Source organism: Dendropsophus ebraccatus, chromosome 8 (genome assembly GCF_027789765.1).
Source record: "Dendropsophus ebraccatus isolate aDenEbr1 chromosome 8, aDenEbr1.pat, whole genome shotgun sequence".
Lineage (NCBI taxonomy): Eukaryota > Metazoa > Chordata > Amphibia > Anura > Hylidae > Dendropsophus > Dendropsophus ebraccatus.
In genome coordinates, this window is record NC_091461.1 from 32,299,358 (window position 1) to 32,314,942 (window position 15,585).

Here is a 15,585-nt window from a genome sequence, read left to right on the forward strand (position 1 = left end):
ATCAGCTAAGATGCACGATGTCTGCTGATCATTCTTTTTCAACATGTTAAAAAAATAAACTGGAACGTTGCGGCCGATAATCGCCCAGTGGAATAGAAGGCAACGATCAGCCGACATCGTTCATGTTGGCTGATCATTGCAGTCGTTTGTTTTTCAACATGTTGAAAAAACAAACAACTAATATAGCAGCGATCTGCTGGCGTCGCTCCGTGAAATAGAAGCAGCGGCAGCAGACCGATCTAGCGATCACCCGGACGCCCCACCCCCCCGGACTCACCCGCTCACTGCTGACGCGTGGAATAGCGGCGGCAGGGAACGGGGAGCAAACGAGCACTGACAGCCTTTAGGGCCCTATTCCACACGACGAGTAACGTTCAAAAAATCGTTAGATCGTTCGGATTTTAATGATAATTGCTTAGTGTAATAGCAGGTGTTGATTAAACGACCAACGAGAAATCGTTAATCGTTTTATAGGATCTGGACCTATTTTTATCGTTTAATCGTTAGCAAATCCTTCGCGCATCATTTGGTGGAATAAGAAGTCACAGCTAAATGTACGCAATATCAACGACTAAACGACCGCAAGAACAATCATAAATAACGATCATCGTTCCGTGCAATTGGGTAAACGGTTTTGGGTCTTTTGCCGTAGCGGTCGTTAATCGTAAAAAAAAAAGACATATATATATATATACACACACATATATCTCGCCTGGTGTAATAGTACCCTTACTTATGCTGCGTTTACATGGATTAATTATTGTTTGAATTTTCGCATAAAGGATCGCACTGCTTAAGCCGCTGATTTGCTGAGCTGGTGATGCTCCAACGTCAGCTCAATCAGTGGTTGAAGTAGTGCCCCTGCTCAGCTGCTGATCAGAAGAAGACTGGGAGAAGACCAGAGAGTAAAGCCCCTATTACATGGGGCGATGGAGAGGAGCAAACGAGCGCTGTCATTGCTCGCCTGCTCCTCGTTCTCCGCTCGCTGCCAGCGCTATTCCACGTCTCGGCAGCGAGCAGGTTTAAAGCCAAAGGGAACTGCCCGCGTAATCGCTAGATCGTCTGGGCAGCCCATAGAAGATAGCAGCAGTCTGCTGCTGTTGCTTCTATTCCACGGAGCGACGACAGCATATTGTTGCTATCTTTGTTGTGTGTCTTTCAATCGACATCGTTCATGTCGGCTGACCATTGTCTTCTATGATGCGTTTACACGTAACGATTATTGTACGAATTTGCGCGATAACGATCAAATTCGAACGATAATCGTACGTGTAAACGCAGCGAACGATCAAACGACGAACGATGTTATCGATCAACATGTTATCAAATAGTCGTTCGGAAAAAAAAAACAAACAAAAAAAAAACAAAAAAAACGCAAATCGTTCCGTGTGAAGTCGTTCGCCGATTTAACCAATGTTTGAAATAGGCTTAAGCGTTCGCAAAACGAATTTTCCGTACGATATATCGTACCGTCTAAACACTGCTCGTTATGAAAAAAAAATCGTTACTCCGACATTGTTAATCGTATGATCTTGCCAATTATCGTTACGTGTAAATGCACCATTACACGAGACAATTATCAGCTGTAACCGCCAATATCAGCCGAATGCTGCCGATAATTGTGTTGTGTAATATGGCCTTTAGTTAACCCTCCCCTGCCGGTCCCCCCCAGAACAGAGCACTGTCTGGTCCACAGGGGGTTCATTTAACCCCCTGGGGACCAGACAGGAGCGTTTTTTTGCCTGAAAAGCGCCACTAAAAACCGCCATATACATAAGCTATATCGAAGTCTATCAAAGTCTATGGGAGAAAAACGCCACAGTTTGCTGAAAAAATGCCAAACCCTCAGCCTGCTGCGTTTTGCAAAAACTGCCACAAAGCTGCAAAAACATCAGAGAGGAGAGAAAAACTCCAATAAAAATGCCACGTGTGCAAGGCAAATCATTGACTTCCATTGACTCCCAGTCAACATCTGGCCACAAGCGTATTTGCAAAAAACAAACAACTGCATGGCGTTTTTATCGTTGCAGCCGCTTGTTTTTCAACATGTTGAAAAACAAGTGACTGATACAGCAACGATCTGCTGCCGTCGCTCCGTTGAATAGGAGCATCGGCAGCAGACGCTGCTATATCCTATGGGCTGCCCGGACGATCAGCGATCACCCGGGCAGCCCCTCCCCCCACAGCTCCCCGCCGCCCCTCCCACACTCACCCGCTCGCTGCTGCCGCGCTGAATAGCGGCGGCAGCGAGCGGGGAATGAGGAGCAAACGAGCTTAAATGCAACATTGTGATTTCTGACCTCCTTCATCTCAATTTACCACCCTACTTGAGCTCTACCTCGTCCATCGATGTAAGAGTAGTTCCTCCACAATAAGAATCCAACTCTTTTCTACAAGACCTGGACTGTGCAGCAGCATGGACGGTGATACTCCAATCACATAACGGGGTGTTCCAGGGTTTGTCCTTAGTGTATATGTTGCGGGGGCCGGCCCATGCTATGTGTTCTACGTATACAACTGTGCACCAACAAATACTCAAACTTTACCTCATATACATTGTGATGAGACGTTCACCAGGGTGTAGACCATTACAGTATCTTTCAAACTGTGAAACACAATACCCCTATTTTCTAGAAAGCCCCGAGGGCCAGAGAGATTGATAATGGTCTACAGAGGTGGGCCGACTCTGGACAGAGTTTTTCAGCTTTAATGGTAAAACATCATGACAGGCTATTGTGTGCTGGTGGCGGTTTTATGTATGGAATGTGATACATTATGTTCTACACATAAAAGAAATTATTAGATAACACTTTAATTTGTTACATGACTCAGTAATGTGGATATTAATAAACCCTAGAATTAAATACAATTCATTATTATATATTTATGCATATACATAAGGCTTTGAAAAAGTATCCCGGATGTCCAATCTTCCAACCACCCATCCTCACTGCTTTACAGATAAGTCACTAGAGAGGGGGGAAAACAGCAGAGATTTGACTACTCTGTCACCTCCTCCTCCGTTACTACTGTGGACCCCAGAGCATAAGGGAATAAGTTGGAAATTTTAATGTCACCCCTGACTACATCCGTATGGCACATGACAAGATATTAAGACACTGACGTTTTCTATAGGGGCATACCCACCACTGTTGGCTTTTGTTTCAATAAATTAGTTGAGATAAGGAAATCACCATTGCTGCTTCTGCTTAAAGGGGTAGTCTGGCAAAAATCTTTTTCATGCAAATCAACTGGTTTTAGAAAGTTATATAGATTTGTAATTTAAGTCTAGTAAAAAGTCTCAAGTCTTCCTGTACTTATCAGTTGCTGTATGTCCTGCAGGTTGTGCTATATTCTTTCCAGTCTGGCACAGTGCTCTCTTCTGCCACCTCTGTCCATATCAGGAACTGTCCAGAGCAGGAGTGGTTTTCTATGGAGATTTGCTGCTGCTCTGGACAGTTCCTGGCATGGACAGAGGTGGCAGCAGAGAGCACTGTCAGACTGGAAAGAATACACCGCTTCCTGCAGGACATACAGCAGCAGATAAGTACTGGAAGACTTGAGATTTTTAAATATAGAACTTTATGAAACCAGTTTATTTGAAAGAAAAAAAAAGAAGATTTTCACTGGAGTACCTCTTTAAATGCCCCATGATATAATATCTCTGGTGCAGGAACTTTTTATATTTTCAATAATTTGCCCTGCAAGCCAAATATCCCTAACTTCCTGTACATTGTGCATATCCTATAAAAAAATTCCGATTATATAGCCTAAGGGATATACAATAATTTTCTTTAGATCTTTTAGAGCCGCTGCCATATTTGTTGGAGATATCTCTGCAGTAGTAGAAGTTTTGCAGCAATTTTTTTAAATCATATTTTAATGGAATTTATAAAAAAATTATTCTTCATATAAAATCAAAGGCTTAGTGATACATTATCAGCTCTGCTATGTTTGATGCCTATTACACATACTGTGAATCCATATTTGATTCATGCACAAGCAAAGTAAGATTTTTATCCTAGAATAATTTATATGCCACTATTACATGAGACGATTATCCTGTGAAAAATCGTTATATTGTTAGAATTTAAACAATTATTGTTTCATGTGAATGCAAAACAATTAAAAAACTTTGTGAGTCGTTGATCGCATCTTTTGAATTGAACCTATAATCATGGCTAATTGTTTGCTAATCGTTCCCTGTAATTCCATATTGCTTAATCATTTGCTGGAATCAGAGTAAACGCTTGTAGTAACAATTGTAACTAACAACTATCATTCTGTGTAATATGATAAACCATTTCAGGTAGTTTTTATTTTCGATCATTTATTGTTAAAATTTGTTTAATCTAATACAACCCAAAGAATGTAGTTCCCATAAACCCTGAGTAGTAAACACAACCCAAACTAATGGTAGCTGTAATGTCTCATTTACAAACCTGCACAAGCCATTGTTTCTTTTGTCACTTCCTCAGAATTCATGAGTATTTCATTAAAAAGTGTTGATTCTCCTTTAATCCCCCATACACCTCTGTGCTCATTACGTAGGATCATAGGCTGACTTGATTAAAGTTTAGTTAAAATATCAGTATAAGAACATGTTCATATGGATGAATTCAGGTAAAGGTGGCCATACTGTACATCTTCAAGAAGTATCGGCTGAGCGATCATTAGGCTTAAAGTGACTGTACCACCAGGCCCAGGCTAAAGCACTGGAGGCGCGCCGACCCCCCCTTATTGGGAGGAAACCCTAGCCCCTCTATGATAGGGTTCCATTGATTCTAATGGAGTCACGTCATGGAGGGGCTAGGGTTTCCTCCCACTAAGGGTGGGTCGGCCGCCTCCAGTGCTTCAGCCTGGGCCTGGTGGTACAGTCACTTTAAAGTTATTGAAGATGTATGGCCACTACAGATGAGCTCTACTCGAGACCGATCGTTCGGCATTTTAATACCGGTGACTGAGAAGCTGGATGCAGCCCTAGAGCGTCCGGGAAAACATGGATATATGTTTCCTCTCATTGGGGGCGGGCCGGCCTCTGGCTTCCCCGCGCTGACGTCGTTCTATTCATGTGCAACATTTAAAGCGAATGTACCTGATGATACATTTGCTTTGAATCAGCTCTACATTGTAATAATACACACAATGTGTGAGCCTAACCCGAGGCGGCGTCTTCTATTCTAAAAATCTGCCTTAGGGTATATGCACATTGAGTAATGTGGTGGATAACTCCGCAGGGATTCTGGCGCTCTTCCCAGCGCACTCCTGCACGGCCCTCTGCCGGTCCCATAGACTCCATTATATGGTCAGGCGGATTCCGCTGTCCGCCCAAAGAATTGTAATGTGAATTCTTTGGGTGGACAACTGAATCCGCCCAGGGCCGGACTGGGACTAAAAATCAGCCCTGGCACTCCAACCTCAGCAGCCCACATACCATATTCTCTCTGATATATTATGGATAGAGGTGTACAATACACGCTGCAGCAAATTCTGCTGTTCCTCACTACTTCACTTAAATATGCGAAGCCCATCATCAACACATAAAAATAAAGATATAACATGATCTGCTGTGAATTTGATGGTTTAGGTGTGGGGGGGGGGGGAGATATAAGTGACAGGACCTTTAGTCCAGTCTGAACTTTTAAAACCTTTTTATTACCAGCTGAAGTGTCACAGAGGCGGAGCCGAGCCACAGCAGCACCTCCTGTTCTGACTGATTGAGATACAGGGCAGCGCTGCAGCTCTCGTCGTGACACTTCAGCTGGTAATTAAAAGGATTATTAGAAAAGTTTACACTGCACTAATGGCCATGGCTGTTATATCTCCTACACACCTGTTTTCCGGGATCTACAACTCCATACCTGGTACGGACCTCATAAATTCCCTTTAAATGGGGAAAAACATGTCTGCTTTCTTCCAGAAACAATGCCACTCTCCTCCTCAGTTTGGGTGTGGTATTGCAGCTCAGTTCCATTGAAGTGATAGGAGCCAAGTTGTAATACCACACACAACCTAAGGACAGGCAATGTTTTTGGTGTTGTGATGTTGGGATTGTACATGTATGTGCAATCAAAGATATCAAAGAGCTGCTAGATATCTGTTTCATATTGGATCTATCTATTTATCTCCTATCTATCTATCTATCTATTGTCTATCTATCTCCTATCTATCTATTATCTCTATATCTATCTATCTATCTATCTATTATCTCTATCTATCTATCTCCTATCTATCTATTATCTCTATCTATCTATCTCCCATCTCCCTCCCATCTATCTATCTCCCTCCCATCTATCTATCTCCCTCCCATCTATCTATCTCCCTCCCATCTATCTATCTCCCTCCCATCTATCTATCTCCCTCCCATCTATCTATCTCCCTCCCATCTATCTATCTCCCTCCCATCTATCTATCTCCCATCTATCTATCTCCCATCTATCTCCTATCTATACATGTTACCTCCACACTGTTACTAAGCATAACCAGTAAACAAAGACCAATATTACCAATAATACCAGTATACAAGTAACAAATAATACCTCCGCACCATGACCATTACCATCATATAATGACTAATACCACCATACAGACACTGAATAAAACCCACTATATAAGGAGATATTGCCAATAGTACCAGTATATACAGAATAAGTAATACCGTCATAGCATGATCACTATCACCACCATACAGTGACTTCATAATACCACTGTACTGTTACTGAATAAAATCACTATGTAAAGACCAATATTCTTCCTAAGCAGTGACCATATAATAGTAGATCCTAACTGTACAAAGGTTCTGCAGACCATATAAATGATTATAGTGCAATTACATTCTGTGACTCACATGAGGCGTCTTCTCTGCATTGATTGCAAGTGATGTTTTTTTCTGAAGTTGTTCACCTTTCCTTTTCCTCTCCGTCTGGCTCGGCCATCATGAAGTTTTCTCCGGCCATGACTCGTCTTCACAGGATCTACCAGACAAACATTTTAGGCTCCTCATAGGGATCGTACGAACCCGAACTCTCCGTAATGATTCCTGCTGTCTGCCCGCTCCGTGCAGCGGGTGGATACAGTGGGAGGACTGCTTGGAAAACTAGGATACAGCCATAGCCATAGGCTGTATCCCAGTTTTCCAGGCGGTCCTCCTGCTGTATCAGCTCGCTGCACAGAGCGGGCAGACAGCGGGAATCCGATGCCGAGCGTTCGGGTTCATACGAACACGAACCTCGGAGGTTTCGGACCATCCCTAGCTCCTCACTCCAGCATCACCCACATCTATATAAAAATTCTCCAAGTGTATTGCTTCAAATTGTAACTGTGCTCCCTCTGTGTCCCCGTATAAGCAGTTAGGCTCAGATTGTGCCTCTGAATAATAATCTGTCCTCCTCTGTGCTGTGTTCCCATATAGTACAGCTACTCTTCTATAGAAGTTTGGGCCCCCTCTGTGCTCCCATATATTGAGTTCCTCCTCACTATATTAGACCCCCCCCCCTCTGTGCCTGTATATGGCCCCACTGTACCCACATACAGTATAGTATAGTATGCCAGTATATAGAGAAGGGCCCCCAGTGCAGCACACCCACATAGTAAAAGGCCAGTGTATTATACTGGCCCCTCTGTGCAGTCCCCACATAACATAGCCCCCAACCCCCACACTGTGCTGCAGTATAGTTTTCCCTCCTGTGACACAAATAGAATGGGCTCCCTTTGGCTATGCAGCCCCCATGTAAAAAAAAAAAAAAAGTATACTCACCTGTCTCCAGCTGCGTCTTCTTCCTCCTGGCTCCTGAGGAATCTTCTTCCTGCTGCCGCAATGCCCGCTCTGCCCCTTTAAAATCCTTTGTACAGCAGACGTGCCGCGCGCAGGCACGTCTGCTGAACTCTACCCTGACGTCTGACGTCGCTTCCGGATGCGCCGCAGAGGACCCGGAGACCAAAGAGAATGCTACAGTCAGCAGCTATTCTCTGCTGAAGCGCTGCGGCATCTTCTCCTTTGATCTCCGGGCTCCTCTGCTGTGCATCCGGAAGCGACGTCAGACGTCAGGGTAGAGTTCAGCAGACGTGCCTGCGCGCGGCACGTCTGCTGTACAAAGGATTTTAAAGGCAGCAGCCCTTAGGTGTGCTTGGGGGGAGGCGGGGACCGGACCATATGCCTGCCCAGAATGACCCTGGCAGAGGCTGAGTGAACAGTGCGGCGGTTGGCCGCGCTGTTCACTCAGCCTCTGCAAAGGGCCGGCGGCCCACTGATCGGTAATCTTAACGGCCCAGCGGGCATTTGCCCGCTGTGCCAGATTACCAATCCGGGCCTGAATCCGCCCGAGCATAGAATGGAGTCTATGGCATGTGTGGAACTTCAAGTGGGAGCGTGGGGAGGCGAGCAGCAGAATCCGCAACAATTTCTCAATATGCATATACCCTAACATCCGAATGCTGCGACTGTAATATGGAGATAATATTAATCTATAAGGCTATTTACTTGGTTGAATAAAATATACATCTATTTCAAAAACTCAACATGTGTCAAATTTGAAAAATGCCAGTTGAAGTCTAAAGGTCCCCATACGCTTTAATTTTTTTTCCGGCTGCGCTTTGGCTGCAGCTTACTCCTCCCCATAGAGAAAACGCTAAGCCATCCCCAACGTTCCTGTGTATGGGGAGGATGGGAGATATAACAATTGTTCGGCCAACAGTTATTAGTATTAGTGTTTAGCCACCCTAATAAGTGTGAGTAAATCACTGGTGCACCCGTATTTGTTCCATCCATATTTCCTACTAATCTACATCTAATTTTCAAAGTAAAAATTCAAGACGCCCATCAGTATTTACTGCATAGAAATAGGGATGCAATACTGAAGCCATACGGATACTACTTCATCCAATATATGTCCGTATATCAGGGTTGCCAGAAATTCAGAGAGTCCGTAAACACCATGCCCTAAATACTGAGGCTGCCATGTGCAGTGCAGCCATATAGATGCCACAAGTAGGGGTGCGACAAGGTGGGGACTATGGACTCAACAGCTGGTGGAAGAATCAGCCAGTAACCTGTACTCCTGGGCTCAGTGCCTCTTAAGAACCTTGAGTGTACTCCAGCGGGGGGCACTTTTTTGCTGGGACCGGGGAGGAGGTGGCCGAGGGAAAAGACGTCCACTCACCTCCCTGATTCCAGCGGCGGGTCCCGCATCACGACGCTCTGGTGCCCGGTTCCCGGCCGCTTCCAGGTGTCTGACGCGGGCCCCTTTAATGGTAAAGAGTCCATGAAAACCTTTCCTACTCTCTGCTTTATATGATCACAGATAGATAGCCCATAATAATAAAACGTAACTTTAATACAATATCACAAAATAATATCCCCACCAATAGCCAAAGCTCTTAGAGCCATCACATAAATATACAGACAAGTGAAAAATCCAAAATACATCTGACAGTACAAAGTAATCCCTGGCACCAACTCAAAAAAATCATAGAGTGCGTAGCTCAGAGTGACTAACTGTCATGTATCCAACGCGAGAGGTATTCCAGGCACTGTTGAGTATCTGCCCACATGTAGGGAGCACCAGACCCTGTCGGTCCCTAATACGGTGCACCACCTACCCCTACTCGCTCAGGGTGTAGCGGAGTTATCGCCCTAAAAAGGACGGCCCCTGCCCCGTTCTACCCGTCATAATACCCTACACTTACCCTGCCTAAGCTCCCGACACGTATTTCCACCTCGTATGGGGGGGGTCGTACTAGCTCCAGTCCCTGAAATCTCAGGCAGGTAGTGTCCCCATTATGGCTCATATTAACATGCCTTGCTATGGGTTTATCTGCCTGTACGCTCACATCTCTCAGGTGTTCCCCCACTCGGCGCCTAAATTCACGAATGGTTTTACCAATGTATTCAAGGCCACATGCACATGTGACCTTGTACACCACTCCTTTCGTTCTGCAATTTATGTAGTCACGGACGGTGTACACTTTACCTGTCACATTACCCATATGAGGTGGAAATTGGGACAGACTGATTCTGCAAAGAGAAACGGAGTGGATATTCCGTATGCAGACAGTGTGTCCCAAGGGCCTAAACGAACAATTGACATATGGATGCTTCTTGTAATGCAAACACTATATAAGCAATATGTAGATATGTAAATATGAATATATTTTTTACTACCTGCCATTATCTCTCTTCATTTCTTCCCTTTTTGATCTTCCCCCTCTGGTTCCCTTTGATATAGTTATATTATATACTGCTTCATTCGCTCCTCTATAATATATGACCTTTCTATTAACGGTCGCAGTCTGAAAGAATCAGTGTTTAAAACATTTGATACGTTTATACTAGTCATGTAACTCCTTTATTTGGCTTGATCTGATCTATTTGGTAAACATGGCATGTTGCCAGAAACTGACGGGAGCGCCGACATTGAGCGGGTCCCCTAGGATTATACGTCACTGGAGCGCAAGTTGCGTTCCACGAAACCGGAAGCTGGGGATGACGCGCTACGGGTGGGCAGCTCCTTGATTATTTAGATCCCCGCGATGGGACGAATGGGCTGGAGCCATACGCTGCTGCTACAGATGACTGTCTGCCACTGGGCCACGTGAGTTAAGCGTCTCTGACCACAGTCAGGACGCCCCTACTGTACTAGATTATGTGTGACACATGTACCCGATGGAAGTGTTGTTTACCTGACGTGACTCCCCTGACGAGTATTTACGAAACAGTCACTCTGAGCTACGCACTCTATGATTTTTTTGAGTTGGTGCCAGGGATTACTTTGTACTGTCAGATGTATTTTGGATTTTTCACTTGTCTGTATATTTATGTGATGGCTCTAGGAGCTTTGGCTATTGGTGGGGATATTATTTTGTGATATTGTATTAAAAGTTACGTTTTATTATTTTGGGCTATCTGTGATCATATGTTGTTTTGAGATACCCTTTGTTGGAACTGCATTATTGTAGCCACGGATCTGTGATTATACTCTCTGCTTTAGCCAGAAAAAAAAACATGTCTATGCGTATTGGCATTTTCACAGTTTGTCAATAGAAAATCTGGAACAACATAAGGCTATGTTCAGACATAGTATTTTGGTCAGTATTTGTAGTCAAAATTAGGAGTGGACCTTACAGGGCAAAATTATAATGTAAAGATTCGCAGTTTCTGTGTTTTCATCCCACTCCTGGTTTTGGTTGAAAAAAAAAACTGACCAAAATACTGATGTAAATAGTATGTGTGAACATAGCCTAAAGTGAAAGTGATTTTGATAAAAGAAAAATGCAAGGAGAAAACACCTATACTAATTTACACAAAAGTGACATTGGCATTTTTTTGTGTGGCTTTTTTCAGAACCCCCCCCCCCCCCCCGTTCCGTGAATATGTTCCGTGAATACGTTCCGTGCACGGACCTCCCGACATCATGTATCATCATCATGAGAATGAGGCCTTAGGGCCAGATCAGGAGGCCCGATGAGTTGATGTAAGTGAGCTCTGATCTACTGAGCCCATATATAGCATGATAAATGTGCAGCAAGGACTGTGCAGCCCTTACCTTATTAGTGTACAATAATAAAGTTACATGCCTCTCCTTGCATCCTGATATCCTGCTAGCTCAGCCAACCACCAGGACTGTGCCACGGCCAGTGATTGGCTGAGCAGCCTGACACTTCGGACACTGTGGAGAGCTAGCAGGACATCAGGGAGCGTGCGGGCAGGTATGTTATTTTTTCTTTCCACAGTCTACAGCCGTCGGCCACGCAACGCTACGTATAATAGCTTGGCGGGGTCCGGCCTTGGCCACTGACAGATGGAGTGGACCCCACATGTCACGACCCGGGTCCGGCTTAGACCTGGAAGTGGACAGAGGCCCAGGGACGGAAGCGGCGGTATGCAGCCACCAGTGCTGGAGCAAGGGAGGTAAGAGCATGTTATTTCTTTAATCCTCCCCTTTCCTACAACATGTGGATCATAGATTATATGATTTAATATTTATTGAATTACAATGCTAAAAGGTATATTCACATGGGGCAGTGATGCTGCAGACATTTCTGTGACTCCCCTACTCATCCACATGCTTTCTGACAAAAAGATGAAACAAACTTCAAATTTGCCGCCATATTTGAATATACTCGAGGACATCAGGCAGTTCTGCTAACGTTTATTTAGCAAACACAATCAAGTTTTTATCACTATTCATTACCATAGAATAAACACTCCTGCATAGGATAAAGAAGACCTGGAAAGGCGGCATACCGACGAGCATTGCTAGGATATACCTGTCATGGTGGGGCTAAGGAACTATAGGGAGGGCTCAGGACTCCTGGCTGCTATCAGCAAAACTACTAAATAACCGGCGCCACCCCTGTCCTCAGGTTGTGTGTGGTATTGCAGTTCAGCTCCAGTCACTTCAGTGGAACTGAGCTGCAAAGCCCAGACCCAAAGTGAGAACAGGAGAGATGCTGTTTCTGCAAGAAAGCAGCCATGTTTTTTCTAACTCTTTAAGGGTGCGTTCACACGTACAGGATCTGCAGCAGATTTGATGGTGCTGATATAAAAAGTTGCAGATTAAGGGTACAAACACACACACCGTATACGCAGTGTATTTTCTGCTGCAATACGCGGCAGATCTGCAGCAGATTAGATCTAAATAACTGAACACAGCATCAAATCTGCACCATCAAATCTGCTGCAGATCTGCTGCGTATACGGTGTGTGTTTGTACCCTAAAAGCAAATCTGCAGCAGATACTGTATGTGTGAACGTACCCTAAGGAGCCTGGAGTCTTGCAGCTCAGTAATTGGTACTGAATTGTGATACCACACACAGCCGGGAGACATGGTGGTGCTATTTTTGCAAGAAAGCAAGGGTGCCTTTACACAGAGATGTATCTGACAGATTTTAGAAGCCAAAGGGCCCTATTCCACCGGACGATTATCGTTTGCATAATCGTTAACGATTAACAATCTCAAACGACCGCTATTGCGAAAGACCTGAAAATGTTCAGTCATTTCCATGGAACGATAATCGTTATTTATGATCGTAATTGCGATAGTTTTTTCTTCGCTATTTCTTCGCTATTGCGTTCGTATCTATTGCAAACGACAGAACGACGTCTTATTCAATGCGAACGAGCAACGATAAAAATAGGTTCAGGTCTTATAAAGCGATCAACGATTTCTCGTTCGGTCGTTAATTGTTAACTGCATTTCAACCGAACGATTATCGTTTAGATTCGAACGATTTAACGATAATCTGAACGATAATCGTCCGGTGGAATAGGGCCCAAAGCCAGGAACAGACTATAAACAGGGAAGAGGTCATAAAAGGAAAGACTGAGATTTCTCCTCTCAGCGCGGATTTCTCAGTCTGAACATACCCTCAGATTTTAAATAGAGGTAAAAAAACAAAAAACAGTTCTTCAATAGAACTCCTAGGATCATATGACTTCTTCTGAAGTAAAATACATGGGATAAAATGCCAGAGATTAAAATGTAATTTTCACAAAAACAAGAATATGCCAGAAAAAAAAAAAAAAAAAAATGGAAAAACTGCTGTCAGTGTAATGGGCTTTTTCAGTACAAATTGCACTGATAAACAGTAAAGATCACAGCCCTCACACAGCTCAGTAAATGGAAAAATTAAAAAAAAAAAAAATTGTAGGGGTTAAAATTTAGTGATAGTTTTAATATACCATTAAGGGGTTATTCATATACCATTAAGGGGTTATTCAGTTGCTTTCTTTAAGGGTATAAACCCACACACCGTATACACAGCGTACTTACTGCTGCGATACGCAGCAAATACGCCGCAGATTAGATCTAAATAACTGAACACAGCATCAGATCTGCTGCGTATTTGTTGCGTATCTGCTGCGTATACGGTGAGTGGGTTTGTACCCTTAATAACAGCACCTGTCCTCAGGTTGTGTGTGGTATTGCAACTTGGCTCCATTCACTTCAATAGAAGTAAGCTGCAATACTGCACACAAAATAAGGGCAAGAGTGGCGCTATTTCTGAAAGAAATCAGCTATGCTTTTCAATATTTGTGTCTGAGGGAAGTCAAATTTAAGTAGCAACAAACTATATAAACTGGGTATTATTATAATAAAAATAATGTCAATTTTACTGCACAGAGAAGAGCCTGAAAACAACCCACAATCTGAAAATTGCTCCTTTTTTTAGTTCCACCTGACAGATATGTTTTTTTTTGTTTTATAGTATATTTTATAGTAAAGTAAAGCATGTCATTACAAAGTACAATAATTCCCACAAACACACAATATCCAATATGGCTACATACATGCAAATGCATGTTTATATTTGTATATTTTTGTTCTAAACATAAACAAACAAATTTTTCTCATTACGGTATTCACATGTTCAAATATAATATAATTTTTTTTATATTACTTACATTCAGAATATATATACATTTTTTTTTATAATAATTTTTTTCATTTATTGATTCATTTGTGTTGTGTTGAATTTTTTTTTTTTTTAAGTCAATAAAACAATGGGAGTTTTAATGCGGAATAACGCTGTTGTGAGAATTTCCGGCATCTACCTTGCACACTAGGTTTCCTATTTGCCTACAAACAGTCTGTGTGATTTCCTATCATTCCCCCCCAGCTTTGTGTCTCCTTTGTTTCCTCGCTCTCGGCCGAGCCCATTTGCTTTTTCATTCCCATTTCACCAGCCGGCTATTTTTAGCCTTCCTATACCTCTCGGCATTCCATTGGCCATTTTTCCTTGACATACAGTTGCTTCTTCCTAGGAGCGGCCCTGCAGATAGGATTCCACCGCCCTCTCCTCTCCAAGATGTCAGCATTACATGGAGAGGGCCTGGTAATTGGGCTTCTCCTCTATAATCACTAGTTAGCATAGGCTGTGCAAACATCTCCTCTCTGGGAGCTTGGCGGGGAATGAACTGGAGCGGAGCACAAGATAATTACAGATGTTTATTAACTCTTCTTTTCAGATTTTATTCTGGAGAGGCCCACAGCCCTATTGTCCAGTGCCGGAATCTCATCTACATATTATTTACAGCCGCAGCTCTTGGAGGATGCAAACGATATTGTTAGTCTCCACTTAATAAGATTTGCATCTTTATAGTGGAGGTGTGAAAAGATAATGCAATCGCAGCACTGGGACTCGGTGTTTGCACACAGTGTTACTAAATAGGCCGACACAAGCACATTTGCAAAATTAAACAAAGGAAAAAAAAGCACACAAACAAAAATACTAGAAAAAAAAAACAAAAACAACCCACACACTTAAGATTAAATTTATACTATATTGCCCTGTCCATTGGGCATATACATCAGCAACCTGGCAAAGAGGGATGCCAGCGTATACTTGAGCATATGGACAAAGGGCCTGTTCAGTTTAAAGGGGTACTCCAGCGGGGGGAGGGCACTTTTTTGCTGGGACCGGGGAGGAGGTGGTTCCAGCGGCGGGTCCCGCATCGCAGCGCTCCGGTGCCCGGTTCCTGGCCGCTTCCAGCAAAAAAGTGCCCTCATGCTGGAGTACCCCTTTATGTCAACTATGTATAGGTTTATTCAGGAGGACTGAAAAGCCAAACATATAATCAGCTGACT